Source organism: Phoca vitulina, unplaced genomic scaffold (genome assembly GCF_004348235.1).
Source record: "Phoca vitulina isolate PV1807 unplaced genomic scaffold, GSC_HSeal_1.0 scaffold22, whole genome shotgun sequence".
Taxonomy (NCBI): Eukaryota; Metazoa; Chordata; class Mammalia; order Carnivora; family Phocidae; genus Phoca; species Phoca vitulina.
In genome coordinates, this window is record NW_022589725.1 from 30,458,468 (window position 1) to 30,473,631 (window position 15,164).

Genomic DNA, 15,164 nt, shown 5'->3' on the forward strand with positions numbered 1-15,164 from the left:
ATTGGTTCCCTTGTAAGTAATGAATCCTTTTTTTTTTTCCTGCTGCTTTTAAGGGTTCCTCCTTTGTTTAGCTCTCAGCATTTTTACTCTGATTTGTTTATTTGTGGATCTCTTTTTATTTATCCCACCTGGAGTTTGTTGAACATCCTCAATGTGTAGATCAATATTTTTCAATAAATTTGGGAGGTTTTCCAAAACTAGTTCTTTTTTTTTTTTAATTTTATTATGTTATGTTAGTCACCATACAATACATCATTAGTTTTTGATGTAGTGATCCACGATCCATTGTTTTCTTATAACACCCAGTGCTCCATGCAGTACGTGCCCTCCTTAATACCCATCACCGGGCTAACATATCCCCCCTCCCCCCTCCCCTCTAAAACCCTGTTTGTTTCTCAGGTCCATAGTCTCTCATGGTTCATCTCTCCCTCCAATTCCCCCCGCCCATTTTTCCCTTCCTTCTCCTAATGTCCTCCATGTTATTCCTTATGTTCCACAAATAAGTGAAACCATATGATAATTGACTTTCTCTGCTTGACTTATTTCACTTAGCATAATCTCCTCCAGTCCCATCCATGTTGATGTAAAAGTTGGGTATTCATCTTTTCTGATGGCTGAGTAATATTCCATTGTATATATGGACCACATCTTCTTTATCATTCATCTGTTGAAGGGCATTTTGGCTCTTTCCACAGTTTGGCTATTGCGGACATTGCTGCTATGAACATTGGGGTGCATATGGCCCTTCTTTTCACTACATCTGTGTCTTTGGGGTAAATACCCAGTAGTGCAATTGCTGGGTCATAGGGTAGCTCTATTTTTAAAACTAGTTCTTTGAATATTTTTTTCTACTCCTTTCTCTATCTCTTTTACTTCTGGTCCTTCCATTACATGTATGTTGGTGCCCTACATTTCTCTGAGACATTTATTTTTCTTCATTCTTTTTATCTTGTTCTTCAGACTGCATAATCTCTATCAGTCTATCTTCAAGTGCACTCATTCTTCTGCCAGTTCAAAGATACTGTCAAGTCCCTCTACTGAGTTTTTCATTTCAATTATTATACCCTTTAGTTATGGAATTGCCATTCGGTTTTTATTATAATTTCTATATCTTGATTAATATTTTTTATTTGATGCAACATTGTCATCACACATTCCTTTATTTCTTTAGTCATAGCTTCCTTTAGTTCTTGAACGTATTTAAAATGGCTAATTTGAAGTCTATTTCTCTTAAATCTTACTTCTGGTCTCTCTCAGGTAGTTTCGTTGCCTGATTTTTTTCTGGTATATGGGTCATACTTTCTTCTTTCTTATCGTGTTTTATAATTTTTTTGTTGGAAACTGAACATTTTAGATAATATATTGCTGCAATTCTGGATATTGGTCTCTCCTCTCCAGGAATTGCTATCATCATTAGCTCTTTTTTACTTGTTTCATGACTGGCTGGATTATTTTAGTGAAGTCTATTTCCCTCTCCCTCCTCCCTTGCTACAATGTGAAGCCTCTGATGGTGCTTCTTGGGAACATATCCTTGGGGAAGCCCACAGTCAGCTTGGAATGATACCAGTTTTGTATGATTTCGATTCTTTTCTGATATTTGTTAGGTTTGTTGTGTAACTCAGGACTTGGTATACCTGTATGAATATTCCTTGTGTACTAAGAAAGAATGTTGTATGGAAGTGTTGTATAAATATTTATTAGACCCCATTTTTGATGGTGTTTTTTAATTCTTCTCCATCCTTGGTGATTTTCATCCTACTAGTTTTATCAGTGACTGAGAGAGGAGTGGTGGAGTATACAACTATAGTTGTGTCTTTTTGTCCTTTCTGTTCTGTTTTTGCTGACAGGCATTTTGATGCTCAGTTATTTGGTATGTACACATTTAGAATTATTACATCATCCTGATGAATCTACCTTTGATCATCATATAATGTCCCTCTTTGTCCTCAGTAAGTTCTTTGTTCTAAAATCTACGTTGTTTGATATTAATAAAGACACTCCTTTTTTCTTTTAATGTTTACATGAAATACCTTATTCCATCCTTTTATTTATAACCTACCTATATCATTATGTTTGAAGGGAGTTCCTTGCAGACAGCATATAGCTGCATACATTATTGTTTGTTTGTTTTTCCTATCTATTCTGACAATATCTTTCACTTTTAATTGGTATGTTTAGGGACCATATATATTCAATATCATTATTGGAATGTTGGATTTAAGTCTATCATTTTATTATTCTTTTTTGTTCATTCCTTCTGCTTTTCATTCCTCTTTTCCTCATTTCTTGCCTTCTTTTGGGTTGTTTGAACATTATTTAATACACCATTTTAATTTATCTATTTTAACTATACCTTTGCTTAGACATTCTAGAGGCTGTGCTAGGATTACAATAAACATACTTAATTTTTCACCCTTCACTTAAAATCAATATTTACCACTTTCACTGAAATATAGAACTCCTTACTACTATATAGATCTTCCTCTTTATGTGGTAGTTGTCTTATATGTTACATCTACATACATTGAAAACCCCTTGAGAAAATGTTATAGTTAGTTCAATTCTCAAGGTCTATGATATACTTTTTATGATCAGATTCATGCATCTACAGCTTGTGGCTGAGCCCAAGAATCATAACCAAATTATGTGGTCGCCTTCCTGAACTCTATCTTGTCTGTAACCTCCTTCGTACTTTCTGTTCTTCTAAGGGCTCCCCCATTTTAGTCCTCCAGACAAAAACCTGATAGTATCTTGCTCTGCCACACCCTTCCCCCAAGGGCACCGTTGTCTGGGGTCAGGCACCAGGAAGACAGAGAGAAAAGAAGCAATAGGGGTTCACCCCTCCCACTTGGGATCACAGTTCCTCCAGTTGGTCAGAAAAGCCCTCTCTCTCAGAGTTGTGGGCTCTTGTGGGCCCTCACTAATGTTTCTGTTGGTGCCACCATTGGCACCAGATTGTTTGAAGTTGGAGTGTGAGAGAACGGAAAAAAGAACAAAAAGGAAGAGTTTCCATGTTCTCTCTGACTGTTAGGAGATTCTTTTTCTACGTCACAAGCCAAAACTAGAGGCTTCTTCTAGAGCTATTTGTCCATCCCTATGCCCATATCCAGCTTTTAGGCTGCAACTAAGTCTATAACTGGAGGAAAATAAAATGGAAAATCACTGCTAGTTCAATGACACTTGAATTCTGGTCTTCTTCCCCTATCTACTTGCTAGTGTTTACTTTTTGTGGTCCTCAAATAGCTGCTCCCTGCATCTGTACAGATTATAGCTGCACTCAGTGGGGGCAACATGCTGGAGTTTACCTACCCCCATCTTACCCCCAACTGGAACCTCCTCTGGGTCCTTTATTTTATTTATTTATTTATTTTTGCCTTTTGGGGGTCACTCCCATATATCCCTCATCACTGAGAAGAACTCTTGTGACTCCCTTCCTCTTGTACTGCTCCTTTACTCCCAAGGCATCCTCCAACAACTGTTAGATTCCAGTACAAAAATCTGTGATTAAGTTCAACTGAAAGTATCATCAGCCTTAGAAACTCCTCTGCCCACAATGTGATAAAAGATCCAGACCCCTTCCCCTATGATTGTTTGTTAGCCAGGTCCTAACTCAAACATTTGCTCAGCAAGAATTACATAATTGGCACGATACTAAAGGTGGAGGCCTTTTTGACCACTGGACATTTACCATTTCTTTATATAGATAATACGAACAAGATAAAGATGATGATAAGATACAGTTGAAATAATTGGCCCAATCATAACGATAGAAGAGAAATATTCAACCAATATTTGTTAAATTAATAGCAGTGTAATTGGTATAGCCTTCTTAGAAGGGAATTTGGAATAAAACCAAAAAAATGTTAAAGCATTTACACATACTTGGGAATTTATCCCAAGGAAATAACTCTAACAACAAAGCTATATACTAAAAAGGTATTTGCTAAAGAATTATTTCTAATAGCCAGGCATTGGAAATAATCCCAATGTACCCAAACTAGGGGACATTTCATTAAATTATCATACATAAATAGTATGTCATGGAATATAGTCATTTAAAATGAATATTTTGAGCATTATGTAGGTGGGTACAAAAATGGATCAGTTATCTATTGCTGTGTAATTTTAACACTAACTAGGCCAGATTAAGCTTTTTGTTCCTGAAAGGGACCAAAAAGCTATGGATGCTACCCAAATGAAAGAGATAGGAAAGGAAGTTTCAACAGAATATTGTTGAAGCCTATAATTAAATAAAAATAAAAACACGTTTCATGTTTGTACTTCACCCAGCATGTTAAAAAAACAAACAAACACCTCCACCAGTAACATGTACTTTTTTATTACAACTTGAATAGATCCTTATTAATTTTAGTAGAGTTTACTTTTTGGAGGGGTTAGGTGTTTCTAAATATACAAGCATATAATCTTCAAGTGAAATTAATTCTGCCGCTTTAATATTAGTCCTGAGCATTTTGTTTTACAGTATTAGGAAAAAACCTCTAAAATAATGTTCAATAACAGTAGTGTTATAAGATAATTTTCTGTGCCAGAATCCTTAACATAATTTATTATATGACTAATGTAAAGGAGAAAAATATGATTATAGCAAATCATATTTAGCAAATGCTAAAAAGGTATTGTATAAAATTCCACATTCAGTCCTTATGAAAGGTCTAAGCATAATTAGAATAGGAAGGTACAAAAAATGATCTTTTCTCCTAACTAACAAACATCCTATTTTGTATGCCACTACAAAAATATGTTCAAAATAGTCATTTAAAATGTCTCTATACTGGGGCACCTGGGTGGCTCAGATGGTTAGGCATCTTTGGTCTTTGGTCAGGTCTTTGGCCTTTGGCCTTTGGTCTTTGGCCTTTGGTCAGGTCATGATCTCCAGGTCCTGGAATTGAGCCCCATGTCGGGCTCCTGGCTCAGCAGGGAGTCTGCTTCTCCGTCTCCCTCTGCCTCTCCCCCTGCTTGTGCTCTGTCTCTCTCTCTCAAATGAATAAAATCTTTAAAAAATATTAAAAAATGTCTCTTGTATCATAACATAATATTTATATATCATAATTTGATGAATTTAGTTCAGGGATTATTATGTTAAATTGAATATTCTTGAGACTTCTCAGTACCTTTCTTTTTTTCTTTTCCAGATTCATCTTTGGTGCCATGTCTATGAACTCTTTGCTTAACCTCAGATCATAAAGACTTTCATCTTTTTTTTAATATATTTAAAATTTTTTTTAAGTTTTTATTTATTTATTTATTTATTTATTTATTTATTTATTTATTTATTATGTTTAGTTAGCCAACATATAGTACATCCTTAGTTTTTGATTAGGTGTTCAATGATTCATTAGTTGCATATAACACCCAGTGCTCATTATAACATGTGCCCTCCTTAATACCCGTCACTCAGTTACCCCTTCCCCCCATCCCCCTCCCTTCTGTAACCCTCAGTTTGTTTTCCAGAGTCAAGAGTCTCTCATGGTTTGTCTCCCTCTCTGAGTGAACTAAGTCAAGCGGAGAAATCAGAGAGGAAGACTTTCATCGATAGTTTCTTCTAAAAGTTTTATAGTTCCACATTTTACACTTAGAATTATGACCCATTTTGAGTTAACTTTTGTATAAGGTGTGCGGCTTAGGTCAGTATTCATTTTTTTGCCTGTAGATGTCAGATTGCCACTTTTGAAGACTGTCCTTCTTCCATTGGATTGCTTTTGCAATTCAGTTTTGCTCCTCCCAGTTTCCCATAAATCAGCAGCCATTTTGGTGAGTCTGTTTTTGGACTCTCATTTTGTTCTACTGCCTTAATTACCATAGCTTTATTAAATGTAAGTCTTAAAGTCAGGTAGTGTGAATCCTCTAATTTATTCTTCTTTTAAAAAATAACTTGGCCATTCTAGTTCCTTCATCTTTCTCTATTTTAGAATCAGCTTGTCTATATCTGTAAGAAATTCCATTGAGATTTTGATTTATATTGCTTAAATTCCATATAATGTCAACTTATCCACCCAAAATATATATTCATCTGGGAATTGAATCATAATTCCTGGAATAAATCCTCTGTAGTCATGGTTCATCAACCTTTTAATATACTGATGAATTCAATGTGTCAATGTTTCATTTATAATTTTTTTGCCTCTGCATTCACAAATAAAGTTGACTTAGAATTTTTTGTTTTGTTTTATTTTGTACATCCTGTATAAGGTTTTGCCAGTGTGGCTAAGGTAGCATCATTGAATGGATTTGGAAATTTTTTCATCTTTTTCTATGGTTTGGAATAGTTTGATATAGGAATTATCTATATTTTTTATAGACTTTCTGAGGCTCTGCTTATCCACAAATATCTTTCCTTGACAGGTGATTGATTTTGTGGTTGGGTATGAGATTCTTGGAATATTGTCCTTATTCAGTCATCTTTAAACATTTTCCCACAGTCTTACCTCCAGTGTTGCATACAGAGTGTCTGATGCCAGCCTATCTTTTTTCCTTTGAAAGGAATCTGTCATTTCTTCCTATAAGCATGTAATATTTTCTTTTCTCTAATTGGAATTCAAGAATTTCATTAGGAAATGTTACTGGAGGTCTGGATTTCTTTCTTTTTTTTAAAATTATGATTCATTTTCCTTGGGGCTTTGCCACTCCTTTAACCTGAAGACTCAAACTTTTTTCTACCCAAATTTTATTTTATGATTTCTTTATTACTTCTTCATCTGTTCCCTTTTCCCCTTCAACCCAACTACTGGATCCCTCTCTGTCTCTCCCTGTCATACAAAAACATTTTAGTCTTTCTATCATTGTGCAAGGGGTCTCTGAGGTTGTCTTGGCCCATCTACTTAGACACTCTGTAAGAGAGCTCTGTGTTTCTTCCTCTTCTTATAAAAGCACCAATCCCATCATAGTGTCCCAATCTCATTACCTCATCTAAACCAATTAAGCTCCCAAAGACCCCACTTCCAAATGCTATCATAGCATCTCCTCTGTCTTAGGCCCTGGAGGCATGGAGCAAATCTGTGCAGTTCCCAGGCCCATCAGAAAGTGAGGCACAATGTTCTTGGCTTCCTGGGGTTCCAGTTACTACCCCCAGGTCCTAATTTACCGAAGTGGAGGTGGATGATAGATGGGTTGTGGGATCCTAGTTCCTGTCTCAGGGCAGCCATGAGACTGTAGGCCACTAGATGCCACACAAATGGTCAAATCATATATATGAAATAAAGAACTAGTTTAATGGTAGCAATTTCATGCTAAATTGAATTAAACTGAATAAATACCTACCAAATCACAACCCACAACTTTCAATCGCCCACCAACTTTGCAAAGATTTTTGTTAAAATGTTTCTAGCAAATTGTATTTCTCCTTGATGACCTTTAGTTGTTCTTGTGAACTAATTAGAAGGTGTTATGCTTGTATATTTTGAGCAAATTGTTTCTCAGGCACTGACACTCTTCATTTGGAAGACTGTTTAACAGGTTATAAAATGTTTCCAAGTCTTTAGACTGTAGACAGAGTAGACTTTTTACAGATAACACACATGATTTTTTTTTTTAAATCATATAATGTTGGGAATGTTCCAGATATCTTTTATAAAATGCTGTCTTCATGACACACATTTCTTTAAAAAAAGCAGTTCCTTTTCCCTCTTTGTTTAAATGTCATCTTTACCTTGAATGGACAGGTATGGCACTTCTTTTAAAAAGAAATACTTGTTAGATAACAGAACAGTGACAGTCACTTGTCATCTCAGGAAAGGGCAGCAAATCTGAAATACTGTCTTTTTGTAAAAGAAAAGTATATAACTCATCTTAAATCTGTCACATCTTTTAAGTACTTTGCTGTGACATAATATACAATCTGTATGTGGCACAAAAAAGTTTCAAAGTCAGTTCCTTAGTCTGCTTCAGCTGCTATAATAAGATACCATGGACTGGGTAGCTTAAACAGCAGAAATTTATTTCTTACAGTTACAGGAGACGGGAAGTCCAAGATCAAGATGCTGGCAGATTTAATGTCTGGTGAGAGCCTACTTGCTGGCTTATAGATGGCCACCATCTTGCTGTGTACTTACATGGCTTCTCCTTGATGTATGCTCATAGAGAGAGATATAGATGATAGATGATAGATAGATGATAGATAGATGATAGATAGATGATAGATAGATAGATAGATAGATAGATAGATAGATAGATAGATGATAGATAGAGACAGAGAACTCTTAGGGCTCTTGATTTTCTTACAAGGGCACTAATCCCATCATGGGGGCCCCACCCTCATGACTTCATCTAAACCTAATAATCTCCCAAAGAAGGCCCTACCTCCAAAATATCACACTCGGGGTTTACACTTCAACATACGAATTTTAGGGAGCACATTCAGTCCTTAACATTCCCTTCTATTATAAAGTATTATAAAAATTCTATTGATTTTAAAGGTCTTAATCTTATAAATTTGCCAACATCCTTGATATTCTATAGCCCTTGGCACACTTCTGGCTGCAACATATTTGCTGCAAGAGTTGGCCTGTGAATGAGGCAGTGAGTGAGTGTGTATCACATGTAGTATTTTCTTGGCAGCCTTACCCCAGAATTCTTTTTTAATCTCATAAACCTTGTATTTAATAAAGAACTCAATTGTTGAGATTATATCTTTCCTTGCTCATCTTTACTATAATGACTCACCAAAAGTACTTTTTGTGGATTTCATTATTGAAACCAATCTGGCAAATCCCATAAGCTAAAACTTGTTAGAAACATCTGTATTTGATCTATTTACAGCCTCCTGCTCTGCATGCTTGTTTAAATGCTTGTTTCTTCCATGGTGTTTTCTGTGAGTATTCCAGTGGTGTTTGCTGACAAATGGATGCATTGTAGTTTGTTACCATATTGTATTCTGTGCATTATTTTGTCATTTTTTTTATTGTTGTAGGAAGGCAAGTGTTCTTCCAAAGCTATGTGACTTTTTGTCCATCACTAATAAATAGAAAGATTTTTGAAATTTTGTACAGTACTGAACAGGGATTTTAAATATCAACAAAAGATATTAATATTTGTCTTCTCAGTTTTGATGTTATTAAGAAATGTCTCGCTAAACATGATGGCTTCATTCAGCCATTCTCAACTTAATGAAGCCCCACAGACAATGATTTGAGTGATTTTTCTGAATTCCTCCAAGGAAGGTACAGAGCTAGTTAGTACCATTCTAAGAGGCCTAGGGATAAAGTAATCCATTACATTCAATGGATGTTTTAGGGCATTAAGTCTTATATTCTTGGAACTCCAGCTGAGAAGTATTGCAAAAATCTTAAGACAAAAATATAATTTAGGGTTACATCCATCATTAATAATAATAGATATAAATGTTTATTTTAAATAGGCTTATTTAAACTAAATAAAAATCACTACTAACCCTTCTGCATTATAGAATTCCCATCCTTCCTTCTGGATCCCTGGGGACATGCATGGCTGGCATATGGATCTATTGAAGACCTCATGTCATTCCATATATTAACCATTAGAAGGCTAAGATCTTTTCTATGTTTTTGAAAAAAAAAAAAGTAGATATTGGTTTAAGTATTGAATTAGTTAAATATTTTATTCCCATACCCCAAAGAAGTGCCTCATTTTAGAGATCAATGGTTTAGGAGCACAAAATACGACTGTTTTGTTTTGTTTTAAAATCTTTTTTGAGTCACCATGCCAGCTTGCACTGAGAATTAGAAATTGGGAAGGGAGGGAGTGATTACGAAGTCCACATAATAGCAAAAGCTAGACATGGAATCCTAGGAATCTGAGGTTGATCATTCTATTTGTTATGCAGCATTGTTGCAACAGAACTAATTCAGTTGAAGATGCCCCTGTAAAGTAGCTGTGGCTTCTTTATTCAGGTAACAGAATGAAAAGCACACAGCAGGACCAAACCCAACTTGGTACGTGGAGCTGAGCCCTGCTGAACCCAACAAAGCCACAGCTGGACTGCAGATTCGGGAGTAGTATTACAGCAAAATAATGGCAAATAAACCTCTGAATGTTGAGTGTAGGAGTGTGCTCAGCTTTGATTTCAGCCTCCAAGACTCCTGTACTCCTCTTCCTTAAATTCTGTGAAAGACATTAACACAGAGCACTCAGATGCATATATACATTCTCTAAACAGTTTTCAGAATTACCTGGTTAGGGCATGGGTCCAAAATATATTAGTGTTTGGCAACCATGTTGGACTATGAGCCAGTCCCCAAATACAACTTGTTCCTTTTTTTTGGGGGGGGGGGTTGTTTTAAGATTTTATTTACTTATTTATTTTAGAGAGAGAGAAGGAAAAAGAACCTGAGTTGGGTGAGGGGTGGAGGGAGAGAGAGAGAATCTCAAGCAGATTCTGTGCTGAGTGCGGAGCCTGACTTGGGGCTCTATCCCACCCCCCTAAGGTCATGACCTGAGCTGAATCCAAGAGTCAGCTGCTTAACCAACTAAGCCACCCAGGTGCCCTTCCACAAGTACACCTTATTATTTCTCATTATTCATGCCTTTGGGATGAAAAATGTGTCATTCTGGGTTTGGTCAGTACAATAGACTAACTATGTCACAAGAAACAGGAACTGGGGTTTATGTGAATGTGAGAGTAGCTGAGGGAACAGCGGTCTGAAGGTCGCATGGGAAGTAGGAGAGAGACAATCACTTGTAACTCACAGCTGGAAAAGACTGGAATTCTCAGAGATGTCTGAGAAACCACCACGTCTGGATACCAAAGTGTAAGCTTGAGATGAGGTCCACTAAATAGCCATGTTCTGCAAAACTGCTGAGTTTGACAACATGCCATCCTAAGAACTATTACCTCTGCTTTTACTTCTGCCTGCCATGCAGCTCTTCTCACTACGAGATTTTCTCATTCAAACCTGGAGCGTCTCATGGAGTGGAGTGCTGAGAAATGTGGCTGCCAGTCTTAGGTGGGACTTCTGGTGGTGCCAGCTGACCACAGATAATTCAGCAGGAAGACTGACATTTGTTGTGTGTTTTCTCTATGCCAACAACCGACTGACTCTATGTACGTGAGCCTGTTTAATTCTTTTTTTTTTTTTACATTTGTTGTTATGTTAATCACCATACATTATCATTAGTTTTTGATGTAGTGTTCCATGATTCATTGTTTGCGTATAACACCCAATGCTCCATGCAGAAGTGCCGTCTTTTATACGCATCACCACACTAACCCAACCTCCAAGCCTCCGCCCCTCTAGAACACTCAGTTTGTTTCTCAGAGGCCATCATCTCTCATGGTTCATCTCCCCCTCCGATTTCCACCCTTCATTCTTCCCCTCCTGCTATCTTCTTTTTTTTTTCTTAACATATATTGCATTATTTGTTTCAGAGATACAGATCTGTGATTCAACAGTCTTGCACAATTCACAGCGCTCACCATAGCACATACCCTCCCCAATGTCTATCACCCAGTCCCCCATCCCTCCCACCCCCCACCATTCCAGCAACCCTCAGTTTGTTTCCTGAGATTAGGAATTCCTCATATCAGTGAGGTCATATGATACATGTCTTTCTCTGATTGACTTATTTCGCTCAGCATAACACCCTCCAGTTACATCCACGTAGTTGCAAATGGCAAGATCTCATTCCTTTTGATGGCTGCATAATATTCCATTGTATATACCACATCTTCTTTATCCATTCATCTGTCGATAGACATCTTGGCTCTTTCCACAGTTTGGCTATTGTGGACATTGCGGCTATAAACATTGGGGTGCATGTACCCCTTCAGATCCCTACATTTGTAACTTTGGGGTAAATACCCAGTAGTGCAATTACTGGATCATATGGTAGCTCTATTTTCAACTTTTTGAGGAACCTCCATACTGTTTCCCAGAGTGGCTACACCAGCTTGCATTCCCACCAACAGTGTGGGAGGGCTCCCCTTTCTCCACATCCCTGCCAATATCTGTTTCCTGACTTGTTAATTTTAGCTATTCTGACTAATGTGAGGTGATAATATCTCATTGAGGTTTTGATTTAGATTTCTCTGATGCCGAGTGATGTTGAGCACTTTTTCATGTGTCTGTTGGCCATTTGGATGTCTTCTTTGGAAAAATGTCTGTTCATATCTTCTGCCCATTTCTTGATTGGATCATTTGTTCTTTGGGTGTTGAGTTTGATAAGTTCTTTATAGATTTTGGATACTAGCCCTTTATCAGATATGTCATTTGCAAATATCTTCTCCCATTCTATCGGTTGTCTTTTGCTTTTGTTGACTGTTGCTTTTGCACAGCAAAAGCTTTTTATCTTGATGAAGTCCCAATAGTTCATTTTTGCCCTTGCTTCCCTTGCCTTTGGCAATGTTTCTAGGAAGAAGTTGCTGCGGCTGAGGTCAAAGAGGTTGCTGCCTGTGTTCTCCTTTAGGATTTGGATGGACTCCAGTCTCACATTGAGGTCTTTCAACCATTTGGAGTCTATTTTTGTGTGTGGTGTAAGGAAATGGTCCAGTTTCATTCTTGTGCTTGTGGCTGTCAATTTTCCCAACACCATTTGTTGAAGAGACTGTCTTTTTTCCATTGGACATTCTTTCCTGCTTTGTCGAAGATTAGTTGACCATAGAGTTGAGGGTCCATTTCTGGACTCTCTATTCTGTTCCATTGATCGATTGTCTGTTTTTGTGCCAGTATTATACAATCTTGATGATGACAGCTTTGTAATAGAGCTTGAAGTCCGGAATTGTGATGCCGCCAGCTTTGCTCTTCTTTTTCAACATTCCTCTGGCTATTCGGGGTCTTTTCTGGTTCCATACAAATTTTAGGATTATTTGTTCCATTTCTTTGAAAAAAGTGGGTGGTATTTTGATGGGGATTGCATTGAATGTGTAGATTGCTCTAGGTAGCATTGACATCTTCACAATATTTGTTCTTCCAATCCATGAGCATGGAACATTTTTCCATTTCTTTGTGTCTTCCTCAATTTCTTTCATGAGTATTTTATCATTTTCTGAGTACAGATCCTTTGCCTCTTTGGTTAGATTTATTCCTAGGTATCTTATGGTTTTGGGTGCAACTGTAAATGGGATCGACTCTTTAATTTCTCTTTCTTCTGTCTTGTTGTTGGTGTATAGGAATGCCACTGATTTCTGTGCATTGATTTTATATCCTGCCACTTTACTGAATTCCTGTATGAGTTCTAGCAGTTTTGGGGTGGAGTCTTTTGGGTTTTCCACATAAAGTAACATATCATCTGCAAAGAGTGAGAGTTTGACTTCTTCTTTGCCGATTTGGATGCCTTTGATTTCTTTTTGTTGTCTGATTGCTGTGGCTAGGACTTCTAATACTATGTTGAATAGCAGTGGTGATAGTGGACATCCCTGCCGCATTCCTGACCTTAGGGGGAAAGCTCTCAGTTTTTCCCCATTGAGAATGATATTCGCTGTAGGTTTTTCATAGATGGCTTTTATGATACTGAGGTATGTACCTTCTATGCCTATACTCTGAAGAGTTTTGATCAAGAAAGGATGCTGTACTTTGTCAAATGCTTTTTCTGCATCTATTGAGAGGATCATATGATTCTTGTTCTTTCTTTTGTTAATGTATTGTATCACATTGATTGATTTGCAGATGTTGAACCAACCTTGCAGCCCAGGGATAAATCCCACTTGGTCGTGGTGAATAATCCTTTTAATGTACTGTTGGATCCTATTGGCTAGTATTTTGGTGAGAATTTTTGCATCCATGTTCATCAAGGATATTGGTCTGTAATTCTCCTTTTTGATGGGGTCTTTGTCTGGTTTGGGGATCAAGGTAATGGTGGCCTCATAAAACGAGTTTGGAAGTTTTCCTTCCGTTTCTATTTTTTGGAACAGTTTCAGAAGAATAGGTATTAATTCTTCTTTAAATGTTTGGTAGAATTCCCCTGGGAAGCCATCTGGCCCTGGGCTTTTGTTTGTTGGGAGATTTTTGATGACTGCTTCAATTTCCTTAGTGGTTATAGGTCTGTTCAGGTTTTCTATTTCTTCCTGGTTCAGTTTTGGTAGTGGCTACATCTCTAGGAGTGCATCCATTTCTTCCAGGTTATCTAATTTGCTGGCATAGAGTTGCTCATAATATGTTCTTATGATTGTTTGTATTTCTTTGGTGTTGGTTGTGATCTCTCCTCTTTCATTCATGATTTTGTTGATTTGGGTCATTTTCCTTTTCTTTTTGATAAGTCTGGCCAGGGGTTTATCAATCTTGTTAATTCTTTCAAAGAACAAGCTCCTAGTTTCGTTGATCTGTTCTACTGTTCTTTTGGTTTCTATTTCATTGATTTCTGCTTGATCTTTATTGTTTCTCTTCTCCTGCTGGGATTAGGCTTTATTTCCTGTTCTTTCTCCAGCTCCTTTAGGTGTAAGGTTAGGTTGTGTACTTGAGACCTTTCATGTTTTTTGAGAAAGGCTTGAATTGCTATATACTTGCCTCTTAGGACTGCTTTTGTTGCACCACAAAGATTTTGAACTGTTGTGTTTTCATTTTTACTGGTTTCCATGAATTTTTTTAATTCTTCTTTAATTTACTGGTTGACCCATTCATTCTTTAGTAGGATGGTCTTTAGCCTCCATGTATTTGAGTTCTTTCCGACTTTCTTCTTGTGAGTGAGTTCTAGTTTCAAAGCATTGTGGTCTGAAAATATGCAAGGAATGATCCCAATCTTTTGGTACCAGTTGAGACCTGATTTGTGACCTAGGATGTGATCGATTCTGGAGAATGTTCCATGGGCACTAGAGAAGAATGTGTATTCCGTTGCTTTAGGATGCAATGTTCTGAATATATCTGTGAAGTCCATTTGGTCCAGTGTGTCATTTAAGGTTTTTATTTCCTTGTTGATCTTTTGCTTAGATGATCTGTCCATTTCAGGGAAGGGGGTGTTAAAGTCCCCCACTATTATTGTATTGTTGTCAATGTGTTTCTTTGCTTTTGTTATTAATTGGCTTATATAATTGGCTGCTCCCATGTTAGGGGCATAGAGATTTACAATCGTTAGATCTTCTTGTTGGATAGACCCTTTAAGTAGGATATAGTGTCCTTCCTCATCTCTTATTACAGTCTTTGGTTTAAAATCTAATTTGTCTGATATAAGGATTGCCACCTCTGCTTTCTTTTGGTGTCCATTAGAATGGTAAATGGTTTTCCACCCCCTCACTTTCAATC